Source organism: Nyctereutes procyonoides, unplaced genomic scaffold, assembly GCF_905146905.1.
Source record: "Nyctereutes procyonoides isolate TBG_1078 unplaced genomic scaffold, NYPRO_anot_genome, whole genome shotgun sequence".
In the NCBI taxonomy this organism is placed as follows: Eukaryota; Metazoa; Chordata; class Mammalia; order Carnivora; family Canidae; genus Nyctereutes; species Nyctereutes procyonoides.
The window spans coordinates 52,341,868-52,357,177 of NW_026575020.1; positions in this window are offsets into that span (position 1 = coordinate 52,341,868).

The window sequence follows — 15,310 nt, forward strand, 5'->3', positions numbered from 1 at the left end:
CTCTCCCTCCCTTGCTGTGCCCATTGTGTGCCACCTTCTTCTGTTTCAGTAGCGGCAGAAAAGAAGTCAAAGTAGCCGGCATTCAGCATGACCACATACAAAAAGGAAGCCAGAAAGCTTCCTTGTACCTCTTTTCCTCCCAAAGCTTGCCCAGTGGCCTATTTCAATAGTAAATGTAGCAATCCTATCTCTTTTAGAGCTACAGCATGTAAGAATCAAGAATCAGTAAAAAGCAACAGCATAAGCATTTATTTGGATGGCCCACTGAGCATTACTGGGATGAATCGGCTACACACACACACACACACACACACACACTAATTCAAAACTATTCATAGTCTCCCAAGTAGACCATATCTCATACTTTTTGAGCAAGTTAAGTAGACTTGAGATCCAAGGCTCTGAGGACTTTTAACTTCCCAGAGAATAAGCTGCAGTACCAATAAACCTTCACAGCAATCTCCTTGGAATGCAGACTAAAATCGGGTAACTCTATATACAGCTCTTAATGACAACACCGAAGAGCACACATTCAAAGGAGAGGGGAAAGAAGCTTAGCAGCTACTGTCTTGAACAACTGTGCAGCAATGAAACAAGACCAAATTTTGAGGTTGGATGGCCAAACTGTTTAGTTGGTGTCTGTTACCATGTGGAGACTATAACTGCTCAATGGTGGTAATAATACATCATAAGACCTGGAAATGGAAAAGACCCATTAAATCATCAAGTAATGCCTTTGCCAGCACAGGATGCAGTTCCCAGAGAATATTCCTTAAAGTGCCCCTTGGGATGAGCTCCAAAGACCATGTCATTTTATCCATCTCCAAAGAGTGCAATCCAGCTATCTACAGTATCCGATTGCTGTTATGAAATTAAACTTTGGCCTTAAAAGCATTGTTCCATACCAAACTAGTCCTTGGTACCAGGTTTTCATTAAGGACCAGTCATAGCCCTTGGAGGAGGCAGGAAAGGTCATTTTATCCATTCCCCTACCTCCGGGCAGGTCTTGTGTGAAATGACACCAGCCTGGCTCTTATTATAAAATTCCCAGAGCAGGAAGTTCTATAGCCCCTGTTGTAATGTGCTTTCCCATGACACATAACCCTCATGTAGAGAGTGTTTTCTACAGTCTAGACGAAATCTCTCCCACCACAGTTTAAAAACACGTTCCCACAGTAGCAGAGAACTATCTATCACCTGCAATGTGGTGTGTTCACCTGAGAAGAAGACGGCCATTTCATAGCGCTTCCTTTGCTTGAGACTTGATTTTAGCTATGGTTTTCATATCTGAGTTTACCGAAACAAAAGGTGATAGGGACTTTTGGGAGGCAAGGCTTGTTCTTTTCCTCTTAGTAATTTTTTGGATTTTGATTAGTTATAAAAATAAAGTGACACTCTGTGGACTCAAACAGTTAATTCAGATTTTGGTGCATGTGACGCAAACCCATTTAATGCTTCATTTCATATTTCATTTTCATTGTATCAAAAAAACTCAGATTTACTAATCAATTACATGCATAAAATCTGGAATCCAAAACCTAGCAATGTTAAAATATTCATGAAGTAATATGCTAGTTATGCATCATTATTATTTATTTTTTCTCTTACTTAAAATAGATATGATCGGACCTTTAGTGGCAATCTCTTATTCTACTTTTTAAATTACTGTAAGTAATTGAAAGTCATGAAATAGCATGTCTCTGCACTTTTACAAAAATGGCGATTGTTTTTTATTACCTTTAACTGCTCTTTTCAAAATTTGTCCAGAGTAATGAAGCATCAACCATCTTTCAATAAGAAACCTGGAAATCGATAACCTGAGTTTATGCTTCTGACGACTTCCTTATCCGGCTTTTGATCATCTGGTGAGTCTATGTTACCAACAAAATACTTCAAGGAAGGAAATCAGAATTGATTGTCTTCATGATATTCTTGTTTCTCATTTTCGAGAAAACAAAGTTTACAAGAATAATTTTAATTTTATACTAAAATGTATTAGTCTTCATGTTAACAGAACACTTTCTAAGATGTATTATATTGATTAAATGAAGCCAAGTAAAAGATAAAATGTATGATGTAGTCATTTGTATTTAATGTTTATTGCAAATTTTTGGTAAAACTTGAAAGTATTAAATTCTAGTGTGTAAAAGAGGGATCTAGTGCTTTTTATATTTTTAATTTTTAAAAATTAAATTTTTTTGTTTTTGTTTTTGAGCTAGTGCTTTTTTACAACACATGCACTTTTGTCTTTCCCCTACTTTGTCTTGTGTTAAAGAGAGAGAAGGGACGTTTTCTTGAAGCTAGAAAGAAGTATTTTAGTGATCATTCCGATGTGAATTTTCTAACGGAGTTGTCAAATCAGAATTACTTCACATCTAAGAAAGTTTAACCTTATGAAAATTCTTAAGAAATGCATACCTTAACTCAAAGTGGGTCATAATATTAAGTATTTTATTTTTCATCCAAGAATGCAATGCTTCTGTAAGGTCACAATGCCCGTATATAAAACAATGGTATAGGTATCATGCTTATCCCTCACATAACATTTTAGGAGACCTTCCTTTTCAAGTCTCTGCCTCCAAAGACAGACATATTTTTTGTGGATTTCTGAACTCAGCCAATATTGTTGGGAAAATACTTCTGTACACCAACAAGAACAGTTAACATTTTATTGAGTGCTTACCATGTGCTAAACACTCCACATGCATCATATTATTTGATTTTCATAATCACCCTGTGAAGTAGACACTATCGTGATTTCCATTTTGCAGGTGAGGTTCACCAAGGTTAAGTATCTTGCCCAAGGTCACACAGCTGGTAAGTAGTATGGCCAGGATTTAAACCTGACAGTTCATCTACAGAGCCTCGGACTGTGTTCTAACCAGGCTTTGCACATGAATCTCTTGAAGTATCACTTTTATGTCACTCTGCTTTCTTGTTCCCAACAGATTCAACAGCTTGGAATCATTAGAAAAATAAAAGCACACAGAAAAGCAAATCAAAGAGATCTGAAATAAAAACAGTATTTTAAAATACCTCTTTCAATCTCATGATCAGTAAGAATGAGTAAAATTAACTCCTCGGTTTGATTTGTTTTCCTTTGTTTAAAAACTGGAAGATGCCCTAACTGCCTTGCTAATTCTGACCTCATCAATGTTCTGTGACATCGAAGAACAAATGAAAATGAGACTGGCCTCTCATGACATTTAAACATGCCATGGCCACTTCTTGGAAAGTTTCTAAGTCTCCTATCCTGCAAATAGAGCGAATTTAAGTACAGAAGGAAAGAAAATAAAACAATCAGAAAATAATTATAGGCATACCATTTTCAATAAAAGCGATTTTAAAAATTTTATTCAAAGATCTTGTTGCTTTTGTTCAATCACGGATCATTCCACATAAACCATAAACAGGAACGACTCCATGAGAACGAATTATTGCATTTTCAGGACTCAGCTGAATATTGAAATGCAGAGCTTCTGCATTTACTTTAAAGGATTTTTTAAAGAGCACATAACTGTTAGTAGATATGATGAGGTATTTCGTGACACAGGAAGTAATTATTTGACACAACTGGCAGTTTTAACTGACTTTAGAAAGCTTGCTTCTCTGTGGTCAGGCGCTCATTGCTAAGAGCAAACGGATGAGCTTCAAAGCATTGGTTTGGACCATTGGAAACAGATAATCAACAGATGATGGAGAGAAGTGTGGCCCCCCCTTTTGGGTTTTTTTTTTTTTCCTTCCAGTTCTTCTTGTCAAAGGATGATTGATATGTGTGGAGCAGCCCTTCAAACGCCAGCCACTGCCTGAGGCACTTCCTATAATCAAAGCACACGCCCACCCAGAGCTAATTAGACATTAGATTAGTGTCAACTGATTGATTTAAAGCAGCCGGCCCCTCTTCCCCACCCCTCCCCTCGCCCAGCAGGGTTGAGGATGGGGCTGGTCTCCAAAATGGCTCTCTCACCAGACAGGCAAATTATTCATGGAAGCTCCAGGAAGGAAACCTAGAGATAATACAATGTGGCTAAAAACACAACCAGAAGAACTTGTCTAGAAGGAAAGTGAGAGGGAGGAGAGAGAGAAGGAGGAACAGAGAGAAAAAGAGAATGAATCATGTTTCCCAGAGCAATGAAACCCCTTGGTCCAATTTGTTGAGTTAAGTTAGAGAGAGTGTTTGTGATGTTTGAAAGAAAATTATTTGCAATTTAACCTAGGAGAGTTCTGAGTACATTTGGCTACAATTTAGATACCATTTTTCAAAGTCTTTTCCTTTCATTTTTCCCCCCCTTTATAAATATATGAGCCGGGAACATTCAAAGTTGTCTTAATGGATTAAGCAGAGACAAGGCTGCAAGGAGCAAATTAAAAATGAAATAGTTACAGCTGTTGGAACTGGCATTGGGCAGAGAGAGAGGTAAAAAAGATTTCTCTTCTTACAGGATAAGGGAGATTTCGGGAAAACACTGAGCCCTTGCCGGGTTCAGATGCGCACGCCTGCAAAACAGTGAGTGATTCCTTGACTTCTTAGCAACTGCACAGCTCTGCTGCTGCTTGCTCCGTGGAGGAGCCCAAATAGCTGGAGTTCAGCTAAAAAGTGAGCCCATTCCCAGAAGAGACCACCAGAGTAGGGGGCAGCCAGGGGCCAGTTTTAGACTTTTCATTTGCAGATTAAAGGCCTTTTCCACTTGTCACGTCCTGCTACTATTGCACTCTGGGGTCAAGACTGATCCAACACAAACACACCTCTGGAATTATTTCTGTGAATATGGGACCCTGAGAAGTGCTGTAATGGCAGCAGAAACGTGTGAGACAGATAGTACTTGCTAATGGAACTCCAAAAGCTTTCATAGAAGGACGTCATGTCGTGGGTGGGAGAGGGGAGAGGGCCAGAGAAAAGGAAGAGGGAACAGCTAATGATTTGGGGGGAGGCAGGTAGAAGGTGAGAAGAACGGTGATGGCCAAGCGATTGAAATGACATTCCAGTTAGCCATGACGTCTGATATTTTTAAAGTCGGTATAGCTTACCAGGCTGTGTGTGTGTGTGTGTGTGTGTGTGTGTGTGTGTGTGAATTTATATATATATATAAAATCTATTCATGAGACATAGAATCAGAGACACAGACAGAAGGAGAAGCAGGCTCCATTGGGAGCCTGATGCGGGACTCCATCCCAAGACCCCAGGATCATCCCAAGACCTGATCTGCCGGCAGATGCTCAAGCACTGAGCCACCCAGGTGTCCCTCCAGGCTGTATATATTATTTCACTGATTTTCTACAAGTCCCTGGAAGATAGATAGGGCATGTGTCATTACGAATTTACAGACTAGATATGTCACCCATTACAGATGAAATGATTAAGACAAGTAATTTTTCCCTCACATTAGTAGGAAAAGTCAGTGAACTGGTTATCAGATAAGTCCGTATCAATGTGTCATACTCCCTCCAACCTTCTGTCTTGCTTTTTTTTTTTTTTTTTTTTAAGATTTTGTTTATTTACTCATGAGAGACTCGCAGAGAGAGGCAGAGACACAGGCAGAGGGAGAAGCAGGCTCCCTGCAGGGAGCCCAATGTGGGACTCGATCCTGTGACCCTGGGATCGCGTTTTGAGCCAAAGGCAGATGCTCAACCACTGAACCACCCAGGCATCCCCCAACCTTCTGTCTTAATGGCATTTCACATATACATATAGTTCTTATTATTTTAATATTTAGATACCTAGTCCATTTGCATGGTTTCTAAGACTTTAGGACCCACCCTTCTTAGCTCAAGAAATGAACCAGACCATAATCCAGAAATCTGGGAGGTCATTAGGGAGGATCTACAGAGTCCAGAAGAGGAAATGCTGAATCTTGGATTAAATACGAGAATAATAACTCAGGGTTTTTTTTCTACGAGAAGACTAAGGACCTAAGTTAGCTTCTGACTGGTTCCCAAAAGAACCAGTCTTTTGGTTCCCACCAAAGAGTAAAGATGCAGGGAAGTGGTCATTGAAAATTGAACACTGCACTCCAAAATATGTCGTGAAAATTGACGGAAGTTTCTGGAGTCCAAAACGCAATCAGGCACCAGAGCAGAATGGAATTACTGCTTTATATTTCTTGTGTATGGGTCTCAGCATCATAATGACAGCTTTCAAGGACTACTTAGGTTGAAATATGAAGCCACTAAGGCCAAGAGTGGGTAAAGTCTGGACAATTCCATCCACGTCACTGTTTCCCCCTGGCTCTCTTGTCTCCCTGTGGAGACAGGAATTCAGAGAACACAATCGGAGAGCCAAAAGGGGTGAGGCATACGGGAGAGTCCTCCAAATGCCGATTCGGCAAATTTTAACTTTTGCAGCTATAAACCTTTCAATACCTCAAAATAAATCCTTCAGTTTTATATGAGATTTTGGTTTCTGCAGCTGTAGATTTATGCAGTGTGCTCAGGCCAGGCCAAGAGAAGTGAACACAAGTGATGTAACAGATAACATAAGGATGTTATTCAGCTTTTCACTATACAGCACTGCTCACTTAGGAACTTTCCAAATGTCATGTGTAGCCCCCCTCATTAATTAGCTGCTAAAACAGCTGATCTTTTGCCATGGATGCATGTCTCCAGCTGCTGGCCTTCGGCTTGCGAGACACAGGAAGCAATGCACTTCCTCGCCCAGGCCTGGATCTCAGACTGTCAGACACGCAAATCACCCAGCGGCATCAGTGGGGCAGACTAATCTGTCCATTGCTGGTCTGCCCTCTTTTGTGTGCCAAGTTGTGTGCCTCGGTTGCTGGTGAGAAGTGGATTACTGAAACGTAATGTGCTTCTAGAGCCAACTATATTCACTAGGAAAATTTTTAAGACAGGTCAACCACATAAACAGCCAGGAGCTTTTGATAATAAGACCACGCACAAGGCAAGAACAGACCTATTACTGTATTGCCTTTATTGACGTTCTTGAGAATAAATTGACTAATATTTTATCAAAATTATTATGAATCAGGCTGTATGCTATTTTTCCTCCAAATATCTTAGTTAATCCTCATGATGACTGCAAAGTAGATAATATCAATTTCACTCTACAGAGGAAGAAACCAGGGTGGAGGGGGTTAGATGCCTTACATAAAAGTCGTCCAGGTAGATGCTTGAGGAACCCTGTCTCCTTTTTCCTCAACACCATATGGAGTTGGTAATCCCTCCAAAAATAGCGATGCGTAAAAAAGAAAGAGGAGACTGTCTTCTAGCTAAAATTATGGAGAGAGACCTACATCGCTGCTTTTCCATGAGAACTGCAAAGGTTTTATCATTATAGCATCACCTGTATGCGAGAAGAATGGGTTTTGTTAACAATGACTGAAACCATGGTTTTTTACATTAGTTTTCATTTTACCAGAGTTTTACCTGTTTGAGTTCCACTTCTGGCCAAGATCGAGTAAAACAGTCCATACCCTCCCACATCCAACAAGCTCTCAAAAGCAAGACAAAAATGCATGTGACAATGGTTTTGAAGATACTGGACATCAGTTCATGAAGGACAGTGAAACCCACGAAAAGGGAAACAGCAATGTGAGTCCTGTGATTTACTCATCTCATTGACTAGGTGCAGAGCAGGGAGGGGTACCCAGGTGGTACCCAGGGGTACCCAGCTTAGCAGTCTCCTGGAGTCAAGGAGCCAGACATGGTTGTCTGGGAGGGTCAAGGCAGTGAGATCTTGCAGAGCAGGGCCCTTAAGAGGATAGTGATGTACTGAGCAGAGAGCTCCAGGGATTAGAAATCTTTCACTGATCATTGCATATATTGGGGAAACTGTCTGAAGCTGAGAAAAGAAACACCTCTAAGACTTAGAAGAAACAATTTCTAGACTTCACCAGGGCCCCGGAATAGTTCTTGTTCCCGCCAGCCAGAAGGCAACCCTGGCCATTCACGAGTCCTCAGGTACAGAAGCAGGGCAAGATCAACTCTGAAATACATACTGCTTTGTTCTTGCCTAATGAAACTTGAAAGCATGACCCTAAAGGACCTAACTGTTCCAAATGACTGCATTCCAGAACATTTTCTTGTATTAGGTCTCTGGTGATTTCTTTTCCTCAACATATTCTTCGGATGAGCAAGAGCAGCTTTGTGAGAATGAAGCAGCTGCCAGGATATACTTGCAGAGAACTTGTGACCACAACAGAGGTCCAAGTTTTGTCTCTTGTCCCGAGTTTTTCATATACAGCACAAGCATTACTCTTGACTCCCAGTTCTCTTTAGTATTCTCCAGAAAGTACCCTCCCTGCCTTCTGTTGGGATAAGAATAGGAATGTGGTGAGAGAACGTTGGGAACCAGATTTTAGTTTTTCACACCTTATTCTTCACTTCTGCCTTGCTGAATGCCCCCCTTGCCAAGTACCTGAAATTTACTGTGTTTTATTAGCACAAATCAGCTCATTTTTTATTAATATCTTCATTTATAGGCACATGGTTTTCAGCTCCCTGCTCTCTGTTATACCATTTATCAAACTGGTTACCCACTTTCTATTAACCTAACTTTTGAAGAAATTTCTAGTTCATTCTGTTCACCTTTCTTAGCTTTTTAAAACTAGAGCTTCCTTTGAAATTATTTTACTGCCATGTGAGCAGGGCTTGAAAAGAAACACATGTGTGTTGCATTACACATATTCAAATGCATGTTCAGACAATTTTTAGCTACAAGTTCCAGGGAATTCTTCCTAAACTGCACATGAGCAGCCTACACTGAAATCTGAGGAACTGGGCTCCCCTCTTGCTTTTTTGTTTACTATCTTATTCTACCAATAAGAAAGCTCAGGTGTAAAATGATTCCATATATTGTTCAAGGTCACAAAATCATACGAGTTGTAACGAGAATTAAATAAGGTAAATCACTTAGCATGGTTATGGCCTTATCATTGCCGAAACAACAAGAAAAAGTTGTTTTTCATGATTAAGCATCTGGTCCTTATTGATTCTCCAACTTCTGAATACACTATAGGTAAGTATGTAGGAAAATGGAAAAGATAGAAAGGTATATGAAGGGATAGGACATAATATGCTCAACCAGGGAATAGTGACATCCCAGAGGAAGTGACAATCATTTTATAAGCTCAGGTGTAGGGCTTACATTTGTTTGATTTTTGGATTTTTTTTTTTAGCTTTGTAAGCAGCTATGAAGCCAAAATATGTTGGTAGTACAATGACAAACTCTAGTAACTCTTTCATAGAGTAGATTGAATCATTCCTTATAATGAGAGAAAAATGAAGCATAAAACTTTCAGGAATTTCTTGGTAAAGTATCTTTAGTGTACTAATGTTACATTCAATTCCATTTTCTGAATCCCTTAAATGTGTTACTTTTCTATTTTATTTTCTTGTGTTTTCAAGTAACTTTTTAAAGTTTCTGCCTCCTGCTATGAAGACAGGAATAACTAGTGCCAGACAATAAACAACTCAGAAACTGGACAAAATATGTGAAACAACAGCTTTTAGACACTGGGCAACAGGTATTACAGGACTGTGATCCTTGCAAGAAGGGAAATAAATAAGGTAAATCTTATGATCACCCTGACTTTCTGCTTGGAGGCAATTTTGGAATCATGATGTAAGAAGGGAAGAAAAGCAGGACCCGGTGGTCTCCTTGAGCTGAAAAGACAAAGATCAGAGTTGGAAGAGGCTGAGGTGGTTGGAATTTGTGCTTCTGAGTACTAGAAAGGAGAGATCTAGAACAGAAAGAGTCTCAGGAATCTGCAGAAGGGTCTTCTCATGGCTTTAGTTACATGTGGTTAGAAGAAGACTCCACGAAGCTAACCAAGGAAAAATGAATGGAGATAAGACTACTTATGGGAAGCTCTCTGGAGGAAAATAATTATATTACATATACCTGAAAAAAAGAGTTTTATTCAAAATATATAAAGAACACTTACAACTCAGTAATAAGATACACACACACCAATTAAAAATGGGCAAATTATTTGAGTAGCCAGTTCACAAAAAAAGCATGAATGACTGATAAGCATATATAAAACTGCTTATTAGAAATAATAGAAATGCAAAGTAAAACCATACAAAATAAAGGAGTGTTTTACTGTTATTAACACATACCCACTAGAATGACTAAAATCTAAAAGACTGACGATAGGGATGCCTGGATGGCTCAGTGGTTGAGCATCTGTCTGCCTTTGCACAGGGCATGATCCCGGGGTCCCAGGATTGACTCCCACATCAGGCTCCCTGTGAAAAGCCTGCTTCTCCCTCTGCCTATGTCTCCTCCTCTCTCTCTGTCTCTCATGAATAAATAAATGAAACCTTAAAAAAAAAAGACAGACAATAGCAAGAGTTGCAAAGATTTGGAGCAAATAAAACTGTCATACATGATTGGTGGGAGTATAAGGTCATTTTGCAAAACAGATGAGGAGTTTCCTGTAAATTTAAGCATATACCTAATGATCCGAGAATTCCACTTCTAAATATTTATCCAAGAGAAGTGAAAATGTAAGTCCACAAAAAGATGCATGCACGAATGTTTATAGCAGCTTTCTTCACAATAGCACCAAAAAGGAAACAACACAAATGTACATCAGTGGGTAAAAAAATAAGTTGTTATATATTCATAACATGAATATTTATTTCATAAATGAAATAAACTCGGCAATTCAAAATGAACAAGCTACTGTCACAAGAGCAAGAGTGGATCTCAAAATTTTTATGCTAAGTGAAAGAAATAAGACACAAAAGAATATATACTATATAAGTCTGTTTAGATGAAATTCTAGAATAAGCAAAATTAATCTATCATATAGAAATCAGATCAATATTTGTTTGGAGAAGAATTGGCTGGGAAGGAAAAGAATATTTCCTTCTTTACTGCAAGATCAAGATCAAGAAATTTTCTGGGATAGATGAAAATGTTCTATATGTATTGATTTGGGTGATATTTACATGAATATAGAAATTCATCAAAACTCATCAGACATTAATGTTACCTTTCAGATAACATTGATTTTGTCTGCTTAGCTCGGATTATTTTTTAAATATTTAGGGGCACCTGGCTGACAGGGTCAGTGGAACATGCAACTCTTGATCTTGGGATCATAAATTCAAGCCTCACATTAGGTACAGAGATTATTGAAGAAGAAGAAGAAGAAGAAGAAGAAGAAGAAGAAGAAGAAGAAGAAAGAAGAAGAAGAAAACTTTAAAAAATTATTTTGTAAATGTTTAATTGCAAACATTTCCACCTACGGAGCCAAACTTAAAAAAAGATATAAAAAACTTCAGTGGAAAAATCAGTACAATTTATTGCATTTATATATACCTCAACAATGGTTATTTTAAATATGCACATTAAATACTCTTCTCCAACCAGGAGTGATCCGAATTCTTAGAGAAACACAGGGAAAGCTTTGGGGCACAATTAAAGAACACTCCTCTGACAGAGGAAGAAGATTATGATGGGAATTAGCAATCAGGTAGGATATACCCCCAAATCGACTTCTAAATCTAAAGGATCAATGAGGAGTAAGGATCAGGCAACTATCTCATGATTAGAAGTATCAAAAGTGGGATCAGAAATGAAGCATGTGCGTCAAATAGGAAGTAAGGTAAGAAATACAGGAGATGGTGCCTGATGCAGGCCTAAGGGAAGAAAAACCATTGGTTCTTCTTAGTAGAACAGATAGTATCATGATTAGACTTATAGGTACAAACAAGGTAATGCTATAGTATTGTAACCACCAGCAGAAAATGCCAAAGGACCCTGATTATCCTACTATATTTACTGGTGTCTCCTTTTGTAACAGACCCAAGTTATCCTATTTCCTCAAACTATTTGTTTCTCCTCAAAGGTTAGTCATCCCCCATTGCAGATCCAGAAAATACCCCAGAATATTTCCTTCTTTACTGCAAGATCATTTTAGAGTAGAGGCCTGAGATCACTGTCACTGTAACAGTAGGAGTCTACACAAAGTTTGGTGTTGAATTACTGGTGACATATGTTATGCTAAATGATGGGCTATTTATTACTGAGAGCAGTACATGAGACTACAGTGTGAGTGCTAATCAGTCTAAACATTTTCTTTAGTTATGACTTTCCATTCAAAGGAAACATTTTTTTTAAGGGCACAGATCATTAACATTTCAATACGCCAAGCTTAGATCTGGCACCTTACAGAAATTTTTCAGAAGAAAGGCACACAATCCAAGTGACTATCTTAATTACCTGCATCAGCCCAATTAATTTGTGGTGTATTTCAAGCTGAAACAAAGGCTCAGGAATGAATCTTGCTGTCCCAGCCAGAGGATTCTATGAAGCCTCTCCCTCAGTCATTCCAAGGAAGAAAGACAATAGGATGTAGTTGAGCCCTCAGGGGCTTGGCTGCCAAAAGAAGGGGAGAGGAAGCTTTGCCAGAGCTCATATCAGTGTGGAAAATCACATCACAACCAGCTACAGTGAAGAATTCTAGAGAATGGAAGGAACAGACTGTAAAACATCTGATAAAAGCAAAATGTAAAACTTGTCCTGAGGATGGGTTTTACTGCCTGAATCAACAGATGTATAAAATTTATAAACTCCTCAGAGAGCTTTACTAGCCTCTTGATGGTATATGGTTCCTTTTCCCTCTATAAGTAAGTATCACAGGTGTGTCCTAAAGCTGGATTCTGGGAGGATCCTCTGACAATCAGGAAACACCTACCATCCAGCAGGAAGCAACTGCCTGAGTGTCCTTACTCCCCAAGCACTTTTCTGTTAAAGCCCTTGCATGTGACCAGAAGTTTGAATCAGGCCTGAGCCCACTGTCTCTGAAGCTCTTGCTCTAGTTTGAATTGTTTCTACTGTATAACAGATTAAAGGCTACGTAACAAATAAGTGCTTATGTAGAATAGGTGGAAACCCAGGTGGCATGTTTCATAAGGATGCTAAGAATAACTGTAACCCCAACAACTATAAAATTCCCACAAATCCATTTGTGATGTCTGCAATTCCATCATTGCAAGTTTATTTCTTTGGGTTCAAATAGAAAAATCAACTAACATGTAAAGAACATGTGGACAGATGATTAGATTATTATTAGTCATCAACCACTTACTATGAATTTTTCTATTCTAAGTGTTTCCAAGAGAACAAAAGTCCCAAGATTTATATATAAGAAGGTGAAAATATAAACTATTATGCACCAACCAAATGGAATGAAGCCAAGTGGGAGGAAGGAAATGAGGGCAGATCAGGGTACTAAAGATCTTGGGAAAAGAAGCACATCAAGAAAACAAGAATAGGAAATAAGCAGTTGCCCAAGACCCCTATTTCACAATTCTATAAATTATCTGACACAGAGAAAGGTCCCTGGTTAGTACTCTTAGAGGAATAAAAGCCCATGATGACCTTTCTCCAAACTACTCTCAAGAAATGACTGAGTGAAATCAGTGAAAAATCATTATGGTTCCTTTGAAAATGATCAAGTGCAGTAGATTTAGGCCACGGCGTAGGCCGGTGCTGAATGAGCACCAGCTCACGTGTCAGAGAAAGTATCCTTATATTGGAAGTCTGAGTTGGGCCAATTGGGTCTCTTTGGTTTCATGTATGATAATAAATGTTTTACTGTAGAAGAGCCTCAGAGTGAAAAACATAATAAGTAAGACATTTCAAAACTGGGGCTCCTGGGTGGCTCAGCGGTTGAGCGTCTGCCTTCAGCTCAGGGCGTGATCCCATAGTCCCAGGATCGAGTCCCACATTAGGCTCCCTGAATGGAGCCTGCTTCTCCCTCTGTCTGTGTCTCTGCCTCTCTCTCTCTCTCTCTCTCTATCTCTCTATTATTCTCATGAATAAATAAATAAATAAAATCTTTAAAAAAAAGATTTCAAAACAAATAAATAAGACAACTATACATCTGAATCAGGATGCCTACTCTTTCAGGGCTCCCAGACCCAAATCCAACATGGGGGTTGGGGTTTCCCCACACACAATATCAAGCATTGTTGGACACTAGTATCCAAGAATTCAACTCAATTCTGACTCTATCTATCCAGAGACAGCATCAGATTCCAGGAGTTAAGGGTTCAACCCTACAAGATGATTTCTGATCCCCACTTCAGACTCTAGTCACAAGACCCAGTCTGTTACCTGTGCTTCTGACCAACTGGCTACAGATTGGAGGTTCCAATGACCTCCTTTTCAAGTTCAATTAATTTTCTAGAGTGGCTCACAGAACTCTGGAAAACATTTATGTTAACCAATTTATTAAAAGATATGATAGAGGATATGAATCCTCTGTTCCTATGTTCCAAGAATCCTATGTTGTCAGATGGAGAGAGACACAGGGAGAGGTCCCAAGCAAAGGAGTTTCTGTCTTCATAGAGCTTGGGGCTCAGCTTAGTGGCACATGGAATCATTCTTGTTCTCCAAGCATGGACCCTCTCTGAAAAAGGACCAAAAAACTGTCCTCTTGTCCTTTTTATGGAGGTTTCATTACTGACTCTGTCATTGGCCATTGGCTGATTCAACCTCCAGACCCTCTCCCCTTCCTGGAGGTCAAGGGTGTGAAAATGAGAATTTCAACCCTCTAATCACATGATTGGTCTTCTTGACAGTCCCCCTGCCCTTGCATGGGGTCCAAAAGTCACCTTCATTAATAAAAACACACCCATTTCACCTTTATGGTTCTGAAACATTTTCAGGGATTGTGGATGAAGACCAAATATACCAGGGAAATACATTTTGCTCACCTGAATGACCAGATATATATTTCTTACAAATCATCATATTGTACCCACCAAGTGCCAAGTGCTATGCTAGTTCCTACTCTCGATAAAGTCATAATCTGGCAATCGATCCACAAGTAAATCAATGAAAAAAATATGAGAGAGGGGCTTGAATGCTGGATAAATCTAGAAGGGGGTTCAAACCCACTTTGAAGGAAAGTTCCTCACTACCCGCTGCCTTACTACATGCGAGTAAGGCTTAAAAGATGAGGACTTATGCAGATCTTGAGGAGGGTGAATTCTATGGAGAGGGAGTGGCCGTGTAGTGCACTCACAGGCATGGAGGCAGGTGGGGGCATCCAGATTGTGCAATGAGTGAGAGGTGAAAGGGTGAAGGCCAGAGAGGAATTTAAATTCCAATAACTTGGATTAGATATTATTGGTGAAAATGTTTAGTACAGCACCTGGAAAATAATTGGTTCTCAGTAAGTCTTTGTGGGATCTGAAATCACTTTAAAAAAAATAATTTTAACAATTATCATTGAAAGAACTGACTTTAATTCAAATGCAAAATTTGAGAAATTTTAATATAACGGAATATGGCTTATAGAGGGAGATGCCAGGGTCTTTGGTCGTCGGGTCT